This window comes from Lygodium microphyllum, chromosome 8 (assembly GCF_053477565.2).
Source record: "Lygodium microphyllum isolate KBCC chromosome 8, Lygodium_microphyllum_v1.1.10, whole genome shotgun sequence".
Lineage (NCBI taxonomy): Eukaryota > Viridiplantae > Streptophyta > Polypodiopsida > Schizaeales > Lygodiaceae > Lygodium > Lygodium microphyllum.
This window is the reverse complement of record NC_141142.1, coordinates 94930711-94949966: the sequence shown is the minus strand read 5'-3', so window position 1 is coordinate 94949966 and position 19256 is coordinate 94930711.

The window sequence follows — 19256 nt, the reverse complement described above, 5'->3', positions numbered from 1 at the left end:
CTTCTCTCCCCTCTCAAGCGTGGGTCAACTATAATTCAAACAATTGCTATGCATTTCCAGGAGTTGATACCACAAGTATAATCAATGCAACAGTGGATGTCTCATTGTGCACAAACAGTTATGTTTCGAAATCAGCCTATATGCTAGTACACAAACAGACTTTTTATGAATTCCAGCTAATACGTATATACTTCATTGCAAGAATCTAGACCCAAGGCGAACCTTGTGCTACTAGATCCATTATTTCCAAATAGGTTGTTTGCCAAATGCTATGCATAGAAAAAACCATTCAGAATTTGTATTATTTCATCCCTCAAACTGTTGGACAAAATCCTACTCCCCCTCACCGTTTAAGTTTTGCTTCGTTGCATAGGTGTATAGAGATTGTTTTCTCATGGTATGGAGCTATGGCTCTTGATTCTTAGAACAGTAGAAATATAGATTTTATTAGCACTTTATCCCATGTGTATTGGTTTATCCCACCCGAAAACACCAAAAACCCCATTTTTTCTCATAAAAACCGTATTTCACGGGTTTCTGAAAATTATTTCCACCATTTTGACTTTATGTTTTCTGATTTTTTCATCATGCAAGCATAGAAAAAATATTAACATCATGTCTACCAATTTTCACTCCATAAGAACAACATTGGCTCAATCAAATTTCAAAAACAAGCAAATTTTCTTTGTAAAATAGAATTGCCGATTTTTTCCCTCTTTGCAAGTTTTAAAATCTAATGTGGGACTGTAGATTAGCCCTCATTCAAGGCTCAGCCCACCTTTGAATAGCCAACTCTAGCCCTCCATCAATCTAGGAGTGATCCGGTACCATGCCGGATAAGCATCCTTCAACCAATTCTCTTCTTGGTTCTTTCCACATGAATTGCCTCTTGGAAAAGAGAGAGCGAGGAGAGAGAAGGACTGGTTTTTTCCTCCATATCCAGGCATCCATTTCAGAGGCCAAAGGCGGCGATAGGAAGCATAGACAAGATGTAGATCAGGGATGCAGTCAGTTGGGGGGGTGTTTGCAGCCTCCATAGCCCCTCCATCCCTCAAAAATCAGCGCCATGTTGCAAATGTCGCCTTTATCCTCCATGGGCCCGAAAAAAAATGCCCCCCCTCCCACAAAAAATCAAATTTAGGGGGTGCCCAATTCCCCAAAGGGTGGCACCCCTTCAACTCTCCAGTGGTTGACCAATTTATGGCACTCCTCCCATGTCCGGCATCCAAATCGACCTCCAAAAATTCACAGGTTTCCGTCTCGAAGTCCCCCACTATCAAGCATCTCCAGAAGTCCCATCTCACATGCCAAAAAATTATGAAAATTTTCCAACCACCATCCAGTGGGTCTTTAAAGCACTTTTGGACATTGTCACTTAAAATCATACTGATTGCAGCTGTGGCCTTCGACGAAGTCTATTTTTCCCTTGAAATTTAAAATGTTTGGCTATTTTTAAGCACTTCTTGGCGTCCAAAATCATATGTCATTGGCAACCATGGGATAGGGTGACTCAGCCCGTCGAATCCTACGAACAGATCTGTACATACACAACCAAAGGAAGCATCAAGCTGATATAAAATAGATACACATCAAAACACATCACAGCTCTCACCCTACCCTTTGACAAAACCAAGGCATGAAATCCACGAGGAGTAGGCCTAGCATAATCTGACAAAAATCCTAAAGCAAGTCACTAACCAACTGTTCCAACATAGCCAAGCTAAAAAGAACTATCAGAGAGGGCATCCTAAGTGGTGGTCTGAACTACCTACTGAACTAAGGACAACTCAACTAGGAGCTCCTACTAGGCGAGGACTCCTATAGCCTGATCAATAAATATTATATTTTAGCACATTGCTCCTTTAGCCTCTTATTTTCCATACTCGGGCATGTAAAAAGGAGGGAGCTGAGCATAGTGACCCAAGGAGAACAAGGCATCAAACAACTGCTCAAGGATTTTTCTTTCTTTCCTTTTCTATTTCTTTTATAGGGGTTAAAACCCCTTATTACACACCTCCGTATATGTATAGATTTTCTTGCATATATTTAGGGTTTTGCTTCTTTATATCGTCATTTTAGTAGGCTTCTCTAACTGCCTCACAACTAATAGAACCTCCTAGAATGGCCGCCTAGTAGGCTAGCAGAACATGATCACTAAGACTACCTTCGAAAATAGGTCTTTCAGTGCTTGACAGTGCCTTTACAGGAGGCGACAACTACTTAGACCTCCCACAGACATACCGAACCCAAACATGGGACTTCATGCCTCGATTGCCAGTCCCCAACAAACAAAAAGAAAGTACCCCCTTACACATGTATTGTTATTTGCTTAAAGGAAAAACCTTGAGAAGGGGACGAAACCACCTTGAATGGCCACAAGAAGCTCCTCCGCAGCAAAGGCTCCCTCTAGCGACTTCATCAACTTGTATGATGCAATCACTAAAACAACAAACCATTAAACGTACCTGTACCAAATAGACATAGGGCCCTCTTGGCCTAAAGAAATAGTATATTTGTACTGCAAACTAACTGGCCCTCTTGGCCTAAAGAGATCAAACATTAAAACCTTAAACAACTGGCCCTCTTGGCCTAAATAAATCAAACAAACCAACTCATATAGATCCCTCCTTAGAAGAAGGTAGATATACGAAAATACACTCTATTCCAAGGGAAAAAATAGGGCTCTCAGTCCTAAACTAAATGCATCAAGTTGTGGCCCATACCTCATGCATATATAGCAAGAGGCATACGCATAACATGTCATCTAATCAACCAATGGATCCAAGATAATAAAGGTAGATGGGTCTAGGCTACTCTTTGCATTACCCATATCAACCATCGCTTGCCATATAACGCGTGGTTTGATAACATTCCCCACAAACGACCATGTCTTGTCTCATTATCAAGAGCAACATCCAGACTAGGACCACAGTTGAAGAAGAGTTCCTCTTCATAAGCAAAATTGGCTAGTGAATCTGCAAACTAATTCCAAGAACGTGGAATCAGCTGAAGATCTACGCTCTCAAATTCATCAAGTAGGGTTATAGCAATTCGATGATACATACGAAGGATAGGATTCCAAACTGTATATGTCTCATTGAGTTGATTTAAGATTAGCTGGGAATCCCCTTTTACTAACAACTGTGGAATACCACATTTCTTGGTAATATTCAATCCCATAATCAAGGCTTTATACTCCACCATATTGTTAGTGAATCCTACCCCGAGATAAGCATCTAATTTCATTGTAACTCTACGTCGGGGATCTCGGATAACTACTCTAGTAGGTCCCCTGGACGCCCCATCAAAATATAATGTGTACGTCCACAATGGGTTTACATAGCCAGCCATCCAGACCTCCCCTATTCGTAATTATGATAGTCAAAATTCAACATATTGAGAGGATGAACTAATGGCTCCATTCCACCTTCATCATTAAAGACTACAATGATGCTCATCAAAATTTGCAAACAATGATGATGGAAGACCTTAATCTCCCAAACAAATGTCCCATCGTCTTGCTCAATCACTTTATAGCCTTTAATCCACCAGATGAGCTTTCCTTGATGATATCATTGCTCTAAGTATGGGTGCTCAAATAAGGGATCAGTCGACCCATCAACCTCTATCGTTGTTTCCTTGTAGATGTCTGATCAATCGCACATAGACCTGCAAGGCACTTATGTCATTAGCGCAGTCAAAAATAATAAGGTTTAATATTATTAAGATTAACCTTATTCTTAAACTCCACACCCTTAAGATCTGCCAATAATGCTATGGATTTATTCTTCCCGATCCTAACAATCCTATAAGGACCATCCCATTATTTGGGCTCTAGCTTTCCTGGACGAACGTCTATCTACAGCTTAGGATGCCTTTTCACACTCAAACATGGGTCTTGTCATTGAAAACAGATGCTATGAATCCAGGTTTTTTTATTCCAATACCATGATCATCATGCACATGCAAAAGTGAATGATTCTAAAGTGCTCAAACATAATTTTAAATCAGAAACACGTGGTGCACAATCAGGCTGTTTCATGCATTTACTACCCTGTTGCGGCGATGAAAGGATAGCACCGAGATAACACTCGTGCTACTATCCTCTTAATTAACATACCACGAACTCTATGACATGATGTGCATCAGAAAATCAGCAACAATCAACATGCAAATCACACCATTCAAACATCCCAACCCCCTACGTTTAGGTATTGCTTTCGTTGCATAAGTGTAGAGGTTCATTTTGTCATGTTTTGATGTATAAAAAGCAATAAATCACAAAATTTGACAAAGAGATAGGTCAAACTGAGGCCAAACCTCATTCTTTGCCACTACCATACATCCACAAACAATCCTTATATTTTTCCTTATTTTTCCAATATATATTTCTATTTTTTCCCTTTTTTTCCATTTTCTTACTTTATTTGGCAATAAAATATGTTATTTTCTAGTTTTCCTTGTTCCAATCACTTCAGCATACTAACATTCAATTTATCTTCCATATTTCCCCCATGGGAACATATTTTGCCCCCCCCCCCCCCCCCAAAACAGAAAAACTACCATTTTACCACTTAAAAACCACATTTCGGGCTTACGAAAATTAAATAAAGCATGTAAATCATTGCAAAACCAGAATTTTCTGATAAACAGCAATTAATCATTATGCAAATAGCACACAAACAAATTTTCATCCAATAAGAACATAATTATCATCATAAACTATCAAAACTCCTTCATTTTTCTTCATAAAAATGGTCATACCATGTTTTTACGTAACCTGAGACGCCTTGAATGACTTCATAACCAGTGGACGGAGCCTCCATTGCTCTCAATCCAATGCTGCTCATCAATCTTCAGCATCTCCATCCATTTCCATCACCATTTTCTTCATTCTCCTTCCCCGGTTCCTCCTTCAAGATGGCACACATGAACAACCCATAGAGAAGAGAGAGAGGAAGGAGAGAGAAAGACTAGAATCTATTCTCTTCATTAGGGCAGCCATTCCTCGCGCGAAGACAGGTGATAGCATCAGCAAAGAGGGAGAAGATGAGGGGTAATGTCTGTTAGATGGGTTGCATTCAACCTCCATGCTCCATCCATGAAGATCATGGCGCAAAATTCGACACCTTGCTCATGCCTCCATATCCACGATTTGTTCCTTTTTTTTCATCAAAAGTTGAAGGGGGGTTAAAATCCCCCAAAGGGCACCACCTCTTTTAGCGAAGGTTTGGTCCGCCTCTTCATATGTTGCCCATCTTGTGGCCTTTTCCTCGTCTGGACTCCAATTCGAGCTCTGAAAAATCCTAGGCGTCCGGCTTGACATCCCCCACTGACTAGCAACTCCTGACATCCCGCACGACAGTCAAAAATTATCAAAAATCCACAAGTGTCGCTCGGGTGCCTTTTAAAAGCCGTCTTTCACTTGGTGCTTAAAATTGTCCTAGCTGCAGCCGCCGCCTTCGATGTTGAATATTTTTCCCCTAAATTCTGGATTTTTTGGTAAATTTTAGGCACATCCTAGGCTCAAAACTCCGCTCTCACTGATTGCAGTCGGGATTCGATTTCTTGCGCTTGTCTAATGGCAATGTCTATATCCACCAAGGTGACACTACTCAACTAAACCTAGATGTTAAAATCAAGACCATGCAAGAAGTATTGTAACTGGGCAGCAGGTGGGATAGGGATAGAGGCATCCAATTTACAGAAAAACTCTTTAATCTTCTTGGCATACGCTCATATATCTTCATGCAGTTCTTGGTGTGTCAAATTCAACACGTGCAACCAATATTGGACACCCCTCTCAGGGGCAAACTCCCTTCGGAAGGCTTCATAAAATAATTCCACAGTGGTTATGGTTCCAACCTCAAGGCCGTGATACCATATAGTTGTCCTTCCCTTCAGGGTCATGTTGAGGAACATCATTAGATGCCCTTCCTCTTGGATGCGACAGTTAAACAATAGCTTTTGGAACTCTCTTATATGAAGCTCCACATCCTCTTCCACTAACCCATTAAAAATGGGTAAGCGAAAACCTAAGGCTGGCAAATCCGCCATTCTTGTAGGGATTGTGATAAGTTGCTCCATGGCAATGATCGGATTTGCTAATGGAACCAGGACAGACAAACCTCTCACACCACTTGAAGTGGACAGATTAATTGGGAGGGGGGAAATACTAGAACTTCCACCTCTTGATGGACTTTGATTTAGGCTAGGGTTACTAAGACCCCACCCTTGAATAGGTTCAAGACTACTCCTTTTAGGAGAATAACACCGATTGATTTCAACCCTCTATCTAGCCCTCTCGGCTCTCTCATGTTTTTGGAGTTCGGCTTGATGGATCTCTTTAAAGGACATCAACTAACAAGTAGATCCCAAGAGACCCTAGATTCCCAAACCACCACTTTGAGGCAGCTCCTGGAAAACGAACCACTAATGGGACCAAAAATGGACCGGCACTCGCTATGGCACTAGCCGCGGACCTCATGCACACAACAGACACCTCCACCACCACACGGCCTCGCAGGCCTGGAGCGTATGTAATAACTAAATGCACACTAGATACATATAATATTGCATTTATAGCTGGATAAGAGTCCAACACCACCTTTCCCAAAACCCCTCAAAGGGATATCCCACACATATTAGCAATAAGTGTCATGTATCACAAACATAGGAGGCACCCCATCAGCTGATTACCTGGGCCAACTGCAACTCTCATACATCTTTGGGATTGGCCCCTCAATGCACTGCTCTTACATATAAACACATTCACACAAGACTCCTCTCTTTGTCAGCGAGATCCACGAGATACCATGTTCCCTCACCAATAATCCCCCAAGAAACGAACGGCTAACCTATGGCAAGGGGAATCTCACCCTCTCAAGTGTGGGTCAACTATAATTCAAACAATTGCTATGCATTTCCAAGAGTTGATACCACATGTATGATCAATGCAACACTAGATGTCTCATTGTGCACAAACAGTTATGTTTCAAAATCGGCCTATGTGCTAGTACGCAAACAGTCTTTGCATGAATTCCAACTAATACATATATACTTCATTGCAAGAATCTAGCACCAAGGCGAACCTTGTGCTACTAGATCCCTTATTTCCAAATAGGCTATTTCCTAAATGCTATGCATAGAAAAAACCAATCAGAATTTGTATTATTTCAGCCCTCAAGCTATTGCACAAAATCCTACTCCCCCTCACCGTTTAAGTTTTGCTTCATTGAATAGGTATAAAGAGGTTATTTTCTCATGGTTTAATATATAAAGAGCAATAAATCACACACTGTGACAAAAAGATAGGGCAAACTGAGGCCTAACCTCATGCTTTGCCACTATCATACACCCACAACCACTTATTATATTTTTTGTATTTTTTTCCAATAAAAATTTGATATATTTTCAGAAATGTGACTCTTGATTCTTAGAACATCAAAAATATAGATTTTATTAGCATTTATCCCATGTTTATTGGTTTATCCCACTCGAAAACACCAAAAAATCCATTTTTTCTCATAAAAACCATGTTTTACAGGTTTCTAAAAATTATTTCCAGCCTTTTAACTTTATGTTTTCTGATTTTTCATCATGCAAGCCAAGCATAGAACAAATAGTAAATAGCATGTCTACCAATTTTCACTCCATAAGAACAACATTGGCTCAATCAAATGTAAAAAATAAGCAATTTTCGTTTGTAAAATAGAATTATCATTTTTTTCCTTCTTTGTAGATTTTAAAATTTGATGCAAGACTATAGATCAACCCTCATTCAAGGCTTATCCCACCTTCCAACAGCCAACTCTAGCCCTCCAGCAATCCGGGAGTGATCGGGTACCATACCGAACAAGCATCCTTCAACCGGTTCTCTTCTTGGTTCTTCCCACATGAATTGCCTCTAGGAAGAGAGAGAGGGAGGAGAGACAAAGACTGGTTTTTGTCCTCCATATCTAGGCAGCCATTTTAGAGGCCGAAGGCGGCGATATGAAGTGTAGAAAAGACGTAGATCGGGGATGCAGTCAGTTGGGGGGTGTTTGCAACCACCATAGCCCCTCCATCTCTCAAAAATCGGCACCATGTTGCAGACGTCACCTTCATCCTCCATGCGCCCGAAAAAAACAGCCCCTCCCCACAAAATCAATTTTAGGGGGTGCCTAAGTCCCCAAAGGGTGGCACACCTTCAACTCTCAAGTGGTTGGCCAATTTCTGGCACCCCTCTCGCGTCTGGAGTCCAAATCGACCTTCGAAAATTCCTGGGCATCCATCTCGAAGTCCCCCACTGCCAGGCATCTCCATAAGTCTCGTCTCACATGCCAAAAATTTATGAAAATTCACTAACCGCCATCCAATGGGTCTTTAAAGCACTTTTGGGCATTGCCGCTTAAAATCGTACTGGATTGGAGCTACCGCCTTTGATGAAGTCTATTTTTCCCCTGAAATTTGGAATTTTTGGCTGTTTTTAAGTACTTCTCAGCGTAAAAAATCATCTGTCACATTGACCTACATAGAGTGTGCAAGAAAACCCAAGTTGTAGGATAGATAAATAGTTTTTAGGGCAAGCTTGGTAAGGAAATATCAAATCTCCTGGATCATTCAAAATATATAAGAGTGGAGATTTTTCATACGTGCTTTATATTAGAGTAGCACATTGAGGGGCCAATCCTCTCAATGTAGGAGAGCTATAGTGGGGCCACAACATTCAGTCGAGGGGTTGCCTCCTATGTTTGTATTATGTGGTATATTATACCAAGATACATGGGATCTCCCTCTAAGGAGTAAGAAAGGGAAATTGTTGGACTATGCTCTACTACAAATGCAATATCTATAGTAGTGATTACAGTAGTGTGTCCCTTGGACGCTCCTGGTCGCGAGACCATGTGGGGTTGTCTTGTGAGTGTTATAGAGGCCTACATCTAGTGCCTATAGCCAGTGTCGGGCCCGTTTTAGGTCCCGATAGGTGGTGGATTTTCTGGAGCTGTCTACAAGTGGCAGTTTTTGAATCTTGGTCGTATAAGGGACCTGTTAGCCTTATTCTATAATCGAAAGCTACCTTGAAGTGGTGGATGTTAAAATTGGATGATTACAATTATGGCAATTAGCATAACAACCAGTCCAAGGAATCCCCATAACCCAAAAGATACTTTGTCCATTCTAAATGGTTTAGTGGGATTTTTAGTTAGGCATATGACCTCGATTACTTTATTATTTGCCCCGAAAGCGACACCATGCAGCACGAGTTTGGGTTGTTATGGGGAAGTGCCCATGGAGTTACCTTGAGTAATGATCCATGGGAGTTAGAGGAAAGATTACGGAGCAAAAGTGAGGCTAGGAAGGCACAGTCATCAACGATCCTCAATAATGATAAGTTTTTAGAGGAAAAGATTGTGATGCCATTGGTTGGAGTAATATATGCCTATGAGCGAGATATACATCTGATGCTAGGGCTTGATGCAATTGGGCACCAAAGTGTAATTTTGCAAATCCATAAAGCATTGGATGATATCTCTATATGTGGGAAACCCTTGTCAGAGAGGAAGGTTCTATTGGGACCTATCTCCGATTCTAGGAAAATTGTAGCAAATGAGGATAGAATTATTAAAACATCATCAATAGGTGATGGGCTAGACTCCCTATTGCATAGCATAGGCCTCCTGAAGCCACTTTATGAGTTGGTAGAAAGAGACAACAAGGATAACATTAACCTTGCTACACTAATAAAGGTGGACATGGAAGAGGCCAGATATCCTAAAAGGTTGGAACTAGGTCATGATGAATATGAATATTTTAATGACCCAGTGCTGATCTTGAAGAAGAGGACTAAATTCCCTCCTCCTTATAGGGATCTCCTAGTGTTTCATGGGCTAGTAAAGGAGGATCCAATGTTGCACTTAAAAGAATATGGCTTAAATTGCATTGCAAGTGCATTCAATGATATTCATCAGATGCTTGTATTTTCTAGTACCCTCTAAAGGGAGAGCTAGGAAATGGTACTGGAGCCTCCCAAGAGGGTCAATTAAATCCTTCGATGAGCTATGTGATAAATTTTTAGATGAATACAAAAAGAAAGTGCCTATGACCGAGGTTTTAGGGAAGCTTCTGCAAATTAGAAAGGAGTATTACCCTTATGCTAAAGAATATGCTAGAGCCCTTGATGATATTCTCAAGCTTTGACCAAGAAGAGCCACTATGTTGCTTGGTGATGTGCTACCTGAGCTCTTTATGAGTGGTCTAGTGCTTACTATGCAAAATCCAAGTGAGAATGTGCGATCCTAAGTCATTAAATGAGGCCAAGATGTACGCACTTGACTATGAGCAGTATAATCAAAGATGTTGGGAAAACTTTTGGAGTTTCCCCCATTCAGCGCAAGTGCATCCTAGTATCCAACCATTTCTACAAGGAGATAATTTATTTTTTGATAGCCAAAAAACCTTTGGGGGGGATCTTAGTAGCCAAAACCTCCAAGTGAGAAATGGGGGTCCTATAAATAATGATAGTGTGCCTCTTGGTAAAAAGACTTCAAGCCAAGCAAGTCCCATTAGGGCTTGCAACAATTCCATGAGAGGTAGTTATGGAGGCACTAGTGATAGAACCATCAGGTCTACAAGTGTGGATGAGCATCCTATGAGTGGTTCTTATCTTTCTCCTAGTCAGGCTCATAAGAGACTTGTGCCGCCAATTAGTGAATCATGCTTTCAAGTAGATGCTATTCCTTTTATTAAGAGCATGGTTCTTATAAATAATTAGTCACAGAGTGAACAAAGGCAAGTAAAGACATATCATATGAAGAATATACATGATGCCAAAGGTCCACTTATTCTCGATGGAAGTCATAAGGATGTGAGGCCATCTGGTTATAACAATAAGTCCGCATTGAGTCCATTAGACCAATGAGGCAAATCAAGAATGTATAAGTATATAAAGAGAAATGTAAGATAGGTTTGGAGACCCAAAATTTCTAAATGTGTGGTTGGTGTGCTAGATGAAAGGCCAAGCATTCCATGTGGATATGCTTTGATGAATTTCCAAGTGGATGTGATTGGAGGTCATAATGATTCATGTGACAATATGCACTGGCCTAAGATGCATCTAGGTGATGGGACTAGGCTTGAAGCTCTGCCTAGTTTGGATCGTATTATTGACATAAGTGATCCAATTAGGGAAGGGATGAATGTTCATAAATCTGTGCTTTAGTTAGAACAACCGATCTATTTGAATAATAACCAAGGAGATGCAATATAAAAGCCAAGGAGGTCACTCATTCAACTCATAGTACCCAAGAAGGGATGGGCCTTATTGCTGAAATATCATTAGAAAGGCTTGGGCTAGTGGATCTACAAAAGCCCAAGATCAAGCATTGAGCTGTGTGGTATAAGAGATGGGACTAGCCCTTACATCTCATGATATCTTTGGTTCACCTTGGCTAGCCAGGTAAGATGCAATGTATACGCCAAGAAAACCAAGTATTTCGTTGATTAAAATGTTCTATTTCTTTAGGCCAAGAGGGCCATATGTCTGTTTGGTGCAAGTACGTTTAATGGTTTTCTGTTTTTGTGATTGCATCACACAGGTTGACGAGTCACTGAAGGGATCCTTTATTGCAAAGGCACTTCTTGTGGCCATTCCAGGTGGTATCATCGCCTTTTCGAGATTTTTCCCTTAGGCTAATAAATGTTATATGTGTCTATGGGAGTTGATTTCTTTTCGTTTGTTAGGGATCAAAAATCAAGGCATGAAGTCCTAGGGTTTGGTTAGGTATGTCTAAGGGAGATTTGAGCAATTGTCTACCTCCTGTTAGGTGATAATGGCATGTGATAGAGGGTAGCCCGTGCTTGCTAGGCAATTGTCCTAGGAGGAGCCTAGGAGTCCTTGCTAGTGTGAGGCAGTTAGATAAGTGTGGCTAACTATCAAAGAAGAGAAAGTTATAAATATATCTAAAAATAAAAATTACAGAGGGGCGTAAAAAGTGATTCTAACCCCTCAATAAGAAAAAGGAAAAGGAATGAACAAATTCCTACAAGTAGTTGATTATTGCCTTGCCAAGGCTTGGTAGGTTCTTGGGGACAAGTCACAGACCTGGGGCTGATGCCTTGTATTCCTAAGGGTAGTAGCTATATCAGAAAGAAAAGAAAGATGGTTGGAGTGAAAATAAAAGTGAGCGTTAAAAAAGGATTAAGTGTCACCTCGCGAGATCTTGGTAGGTGCTTGGGTATCGAGTTAGGACCTGAGGTCGATGCCCTATTCTCCTTGGGTCACTCTATGCTCAACTCCCTCCTTTTTACATGCCCAAGTATGGAAACCCTAAACGGAAAATGTGTTACAAGAAAAATATGATGATCAGGCTATAGGAGTCCTCACCTAGTAGGAAGTCATGGTCCGATTGTCCTAAGTTAGGTAGGTAGTTCAGACCACCACTAGGATGACCTTTTTGATAGGCTTTTTAGCCAGTCTGTGTCAGAGAAATTGGTTAGAGTCTAGCTCTGGGTTTCTATCAGATTATGCTAGGCCTATCCCTTGTGGATTTTCATGCCTTGGTTTTGTCAGGGGGTAGCACGAGAGCTGTGGTATGTTTTGTTGTTTATTTCTTATATCAATTTAATACTCTTTGTGGTTATGTTTGTGCAGATCAGCTCGTGGGATTCGACGAGCTGAGCCGCCCTATCTCAATAAAGTGTAGGAGGAAAGACGCGGAGAAGAGAATTCAAGGCGTAATTTGACTTCATCGAAAGCAGCAAGGACACATTTGGAAATTTTTACAAGCTGCAAAAGACAGAATTTTAAAGTGGTTTCGAAGAGCACTTGTGGATTTTTCATAATTTTTTGAGACACCAGATCAAGTCAAAGCAAGTAGTCAGCAGTGTAGGACCCCAAGCCAGTAGGCAGGCAAAATTTTTTGGAAGTTAAATCGGAGGTCAAGAAGTCGGAAGTGCGAGAGGCCAGACATGTCAAAGCCAAAGAGGGCCAAAATTAAAATTACTTGGGCATGGACTTGTTGGCGGGGGGGGGAAGGCCCCCTAATAGAAACTTTAAAAATGTAAAAGAATATTAATCTAACAATGCTAATGAACAAGAAATCAAAATATTCTAGGCTACACATCATAAGAAATATACCAAATTGAGATCCAAGCATGGCCATGCCATGGAACATCTTCTATTACCATAGCATAATGTAGCCATGAGCTGCAAACCAAGTACAAGAAGATTTTGCAAAATTAGTGATAGTGCCAAAAAATAATGCTGCATTAGCACTTCTTGCCTTTTTATAATAAACCCTAAAGCCCTCATCTCTCTTGGCTCAAATATTTACAAGATTTATATTTGGAGTAGGCTTAACTCTCATGTTGATAATTTGCTTCATTACAAATCATCCCCTCCTAGAGATGTTTTGTCCTCAAAACTGAAGATAATGAGGTAATAGGCAAGTTGTTAATGAAGCAATTATGTTGATGAAGATCCATAAGCATGTGGAAGCACTTTTTGTGAAGAAACACCACAATGAAACTGAAACGACGAATTGACTGCTTGCTGTCCAAACAAGGCTACATCAGTAAAATTGTCATAAATTTTGACTAGAGTCCCCTCCTAGAGATGTTTTGTCCTCAAAACTGAAGATAATGAACCTGAAACAGTGAATCGACTGCTTGTTGTCCAAACAAGGCTACATCAGTAAAATTGCCATAACTTTTGACTGGAGTGTCCAAATTCAGTGTTTGAGGTATAAAAATGAAGTACACAACCTGAGGCATCATCCCATACCATTAAAACACTTTTTGATGTCATTGAGGTAATTTACTTAATAACATTATTTTAAAACAGCAAGTTGTCCCTGCACACGAACTGTCATCATTCATCTTGCAAAAGCCATGGAAAAGCATCCAAATAAGAAGAGGGTTGCCAAGTGGACTCTTCCATAGGTTTCCCCTTCCATTTGATCAAAAATTTAGTGAGAGTTTAGTTCCTAAGAACATTTTCATGCTTCCCAATAATCTTCTTAGGTTCATAGACAATCAACTCGCCGTCTACTTCAAGTGGTGGAAGCTCTTCAATAACTTGTACATCCTGCCCAATATACTTCTTCAATTGTGATACATTTGGCTTCTCCAACAAACCTTATCACCAAGCTTCCACGAGCACCCGAGTTTACACGTGGCCCTACCCTTACATGACTACTTTGCCAACTGCCTCTAAATCCCAACAATAGACAAGAGTGCCATGGGACTAGCACCCGTCTCAGAGGGGGGAAATGTTAACCCCCAAGTCAAGAAGGTAGAAGAATGAATGAAAAAGTGGGAAGAAGATGGAAAATGAGCAAAGACATGTAGGTAGTCTCTAAAGCTAATATGGGGCCAAAAGCGTAATTTTAAATGAAAGGCGCCTCAAAAAACTCCAAAAATTTGTGTAAAAGAGCGCTAGGCTCCCTTCTATGCCAATTGTAAAGTATTAAATGGGTGTAGGTTAGAGGCACAAGGCTAGAAGGGGAAATAGACAAAGGCCATCCTTTGTCACAATGGCCGATCATGTAAAAAGGGATGGGCGCCCATGGGATTTTTAGGGTTTGTATATATAAAGTTCAAAAAGTGAATGGAAGCTCCTTCTTTGGTGTGTGGCTAACAAGAGCTCTTCTCTTCTTCTCTTCTCCTTTTTTGTGTGTGCTTTTGAGAGAGGGAGTGTGAGAGTGTGAGAGAGTGAGTGTGTGGAAGTGAGGGATCAAGAGGGTGAAGCTCTTCACCATCTCCTCTTCTCTTCTTCTCTTCTCTTCTCTTCTCTTCTCTTCTCTTGTGCGCGAGGCTATGGTGGATGGAGCTTGGAGATGGAGGAGGCTTGAGGATGCTTGAGCTAGCATCTAAGATCGTGGAGCTACCAGTGTGTGTGAGAGAGAAGGCAACTCATATCGGCATCAAGGTAAGCTCACTACACTAGTAGGATCGATGGCGCATCGGCTATGTGAGAGGTAGCCATTAGAGCTCGCTTGGAACGCTTGAAACAATAAGCAGTCTGTGGGTCTTAGCGGTTGAGCGAAAGCTCCCACACCACCTTTCAAAAGGCGATGTGGAGGCTTATTGATAGGCTTGGTATTTGGAAGCAAGTCAATGGGGTGATCCAATTCACACTTTGGAGGAAGAGAGGAAGGTGGTTGAAATAAATAATCATACTCTTTCAACAATTTGCAAAGACAAGGATCCATATCTTTTGAAGGAGTAGAGGGCTAATTTGAAGAGTGCTAAGCCTCATCAATCTTTGACAAAATAAGGGCAAACCTACATGACTTTGCATTTATCTCTTCTTAATCTTCTTGGGGCTGATCACCTCTAGCTTCTTCTTCTCAATCCCTCGAAGAGTAACTTGCTTTCCATGCCATTGAAAATCGATTTACAGCCTATTCAAACCCATGGTAAACGTGTCAATACTTTTCAGCCAATTGCAGGCAACTATAACATCAATGGGGCCTATCTCCAAGGCAATAAGACTCACCAAACTGGTACAAGATGATGATGAAGTGATGGAAAATTTCAGCATTAAATCTGAAATTAATGCCCAATTTTGATCCATAAACAATAGGAAATGTAGGAATTATGCTATAGCTATTTTTTTGGCTTCCCTCCTTGCTGAAATTTAGTCTTTGTTTGCCCATAATTTGCAAATGTTCTAGAGGGCCGATTGGTGAGCTAAAAATGTTGCCCTGTTCTTTGCTGAAAAATATTGTATTTTTTACAATACCTTTTAGCCAATTGTATGGCAGCTTGTAAAGAGGATGGTTTCATAGCTCCCACTTCCGAAGATAGAGAAGATTCAAGCCCAAATATTGTCAAGAATTGCATGGTGGGGGGACTTGCTTGAGCTGTTGTGCCAAACACACACTGTATACACAAGAGGAAGGTCACTCAAGAACACAAGAAGAGAGAAGGAGGCCAAAACGTTTTCTTGCTGGTTTCTTCTTCTTCTTCTACACACTATATAATGTACACAAAGTATAGATAAGATACAACATAAAGGAAAGTGGCCTATTAAGTCAAACAGTGCATAACCGACTACACTAATTTACTGGCGCTATGTCTTTGCCAGTTGTAGGTAACAAACTAAATATAATAAGTGATAAGTCAGTGGTCATGTGAGTATCATAATGACTACCAACGTGCTAAGTGTAGACGTGCGGATGCATCTAGCAAGGTGGTCCATCATCAATGTCTGTATGTGTTGAGCTTGCCATCTCAACACTCCCCCTCAAGCTCAACTCTATCTCTGCAACTCCAAGTAAGCTTCGGAACATCCGAAGCTTCTCTGCACCCAATGCCTTTGTGAAAATGTTAGCTATCTGATCCTGTGTGCTGTCATATATCAACTCAATCTCTCCTGCAAGTACCTTCTCTCACACAAAGTGGTAGTGCACCTCAATGTGTTTTGTCCTAGCATGGAACACTAGATTCCTAGCTAGCTCTATGTTGCTCATGTTGTCACAATGAATGACAACTAGATCATCCCCTTGCACGTCCAAATCACCTAATAACTTTTACAGCCATACCACCTCACATGCTGCAATAGCAGCACCTCTATACTCAGCCTCTGTACTCGATAAAGCAACTGTAGGTTGCTTTTTGCTACTCCATGTAACTGCTGCACTACAAAGGAAAAACATGAATCCACTTGTAGATCTTCTGTCTGACATATTACCAACCCAATCTGCATCTGTATATCCAAAGACCTATACGTCCTTACCTGCCTCATAAAAAAGTCCATAGTGTAAAGTGGACTTCACATACCTCAATATACATCTAAGTGCATCCAAATGAGGCTTTCTAGGCATCTACATAAACTGACTGACAAGGCCAACAACATAGCTCAAGTCTGGCCTTGTGATAGTCATGTAAATCAAACTCCCTACTATCCTCCTGAACATAGTAGGGTCTTCTATCTCATCTCCAATATCAGCACTCAGCTTCACATTTTGCTCCAATGGTACTAAAAGAGGCTTACATGTTGTCATACCATACTTGGATAACATATCCAAGCCATACTGCCTTTGGGATAGCCATATACCATCATCACATCTCATCACCTCAATACCAAGAAAGTATCTCAGCTCACCCAAATCTTTCATCTCAAACTTCTTCTTCAAGAAGTCCTTAACTTCAGCAATCCCATTGTCACTATCACCTGTAATAATCAAGTCATCCACATAGATGACTATGATGACCAACCCTGCATCTCCCTTTCTCACATAAAGTAAGTGATCAGCATTAGAAATACAAAATCCAATATTGACAAAATACTCTCCAATCTTGTCGGACCATGCTCTAGGTGCTTGCTTCAACCCATAGAGTGCCTTCTTCAACCTGCACACATATGTGGGATGCTCTAAATCCTCATAACATGTTGGCTACTCCATATACACTTCTTCTTGCAATTCACCATGCAAGAATGCATTCTTAACATCCATTTGCTGCAAACTCCAACCTTTGGCTACTGCCAAGGCACTCACACACCTAACAGTTGCCATCCTAGCAACTGGACTGAATGTCTCTTCATAATCTATGCCATATGTTTGAGCATAGCCTTTTACAACCAGCCTAGCCTTATACCTGTTAATTGAACCGTCTGCATTATGCGTGACTTTGTAAACCCACTTATAGCCAATAGCTTTCTTACCCTTAGGTAAGGGTACCAAATCCCAAGTCATATTGGCTTCTAATGCAGCCATCTCCTCATCCATTATTGCACCCCAATGAGCATGTCCAACACTATCCTCAAAACAAGTGGGCTCAACATCCTCAACTAGTTTCACCATATAAGCATAATGGTGAGCTGCATAACCTTCAAAACCAAATCTTTTAACAAGGTATTTGACCTTGCTAGATCTGTTGAATCACTCAATGAAGCCTTTACATTACTATGAGCTCTCTGTACACCTGGTGTCCTGACTGAAGGAATACCAAGCTCATCATCCAAACTCTCTGAACCTTTAGAATATTCGTCAATTCCCAAATGACTGGTAGATGCATCATTGCCATCCAGCACTTTCTTCTTTCCTTTGTCCTTCCCTACAACACTTATAGATCCACTTGAAGATGTGGGGCTACTCCTTAGTCTCCCAAACCAAGGGCTCACTGTAGGTGTAGTACCAGATGATGTTTCTGGTCCACTAAGACTCCGTGATTCTTGTTTATCTTTCTGCATATAGCTGTCTTGATCATTATCATCATCCAAAACATCACCAGCAAGTGTATACCAACTTCCCATCTCATGAAAGATAACATCCTTGCTCACTCTGAACTCACGTGTGACAGGGTTATAACAGCAATACCCTTTCTGCTCTAAAGAGTATCCAATGAAGACACATTTTTCTGCCTTTGGATCAAGCTTCTTCTATAGCTCATCTGGCACATGAATGTATGCAACACAGCCAAATACCTTCAAGTGTGATACATCAGGCTTCTTGCCAGTAAAGCATTCTTCAGGAGTCATCCCATGAACTGTAGCTATGGGAGTTCTATTCATAATGTAAGTAGTATGGACAGCCTTAGACCAAAAATGTTTGGGCATATTCTTTTTAGCCATTAATGCCTGTGCAACTTTTGTAATATGCCTATTTTTTCTTTCTGCAACACCATTTTTCTGTGGGGTATACCTGCAAGTAAATTGTCGCTTTATCCAATGAGTCCTCAAGAAGCCACTGAACTCATTAGAAAGGTACTCTCTCCCTCCATCTGATCTTAAACGCTTTACTTTTAAGCCTATTTCTATTTCAATAGCTGCCTTAAAAGATTTGAAGTACTCAAACACATCACTCTTTTCCTTCATGAAGTATACCCATAGCTTCCTTGAACAGCATCAATAAATGTGACAAAGTATTTGCTACCACCAAGAGGTACATTCTGTGTAGGCCCCCAAACATCTTTATGCACTACATCAAGTATTTTTCTACTCACTTCTCTGTCATGCGTGAAGGGTTGTCTTGCTTGCTTACCAAACTGGCATGCTTCACAAACTTTATGCAATTTTGCAACTCTAAATGAAGGCAACCCTGTAACCAATCCTCTGGACTGCATTCATTTCAGCCTTTGCACATTTGCGTGTCCAACACGTTTATGCCATATTTCAATATCTACAACTACTCCTTTTCCTTTAGCATACATAGCAGCATCCATTGTAGGAATTCCAGCATCTAAAGTGAACATTCAGCCAACTCTACTTCCTTTTGTGACCAAGCTGTACTTATTATTAAAGTCTTCTAAAAACAACCTTTTGCATTGAA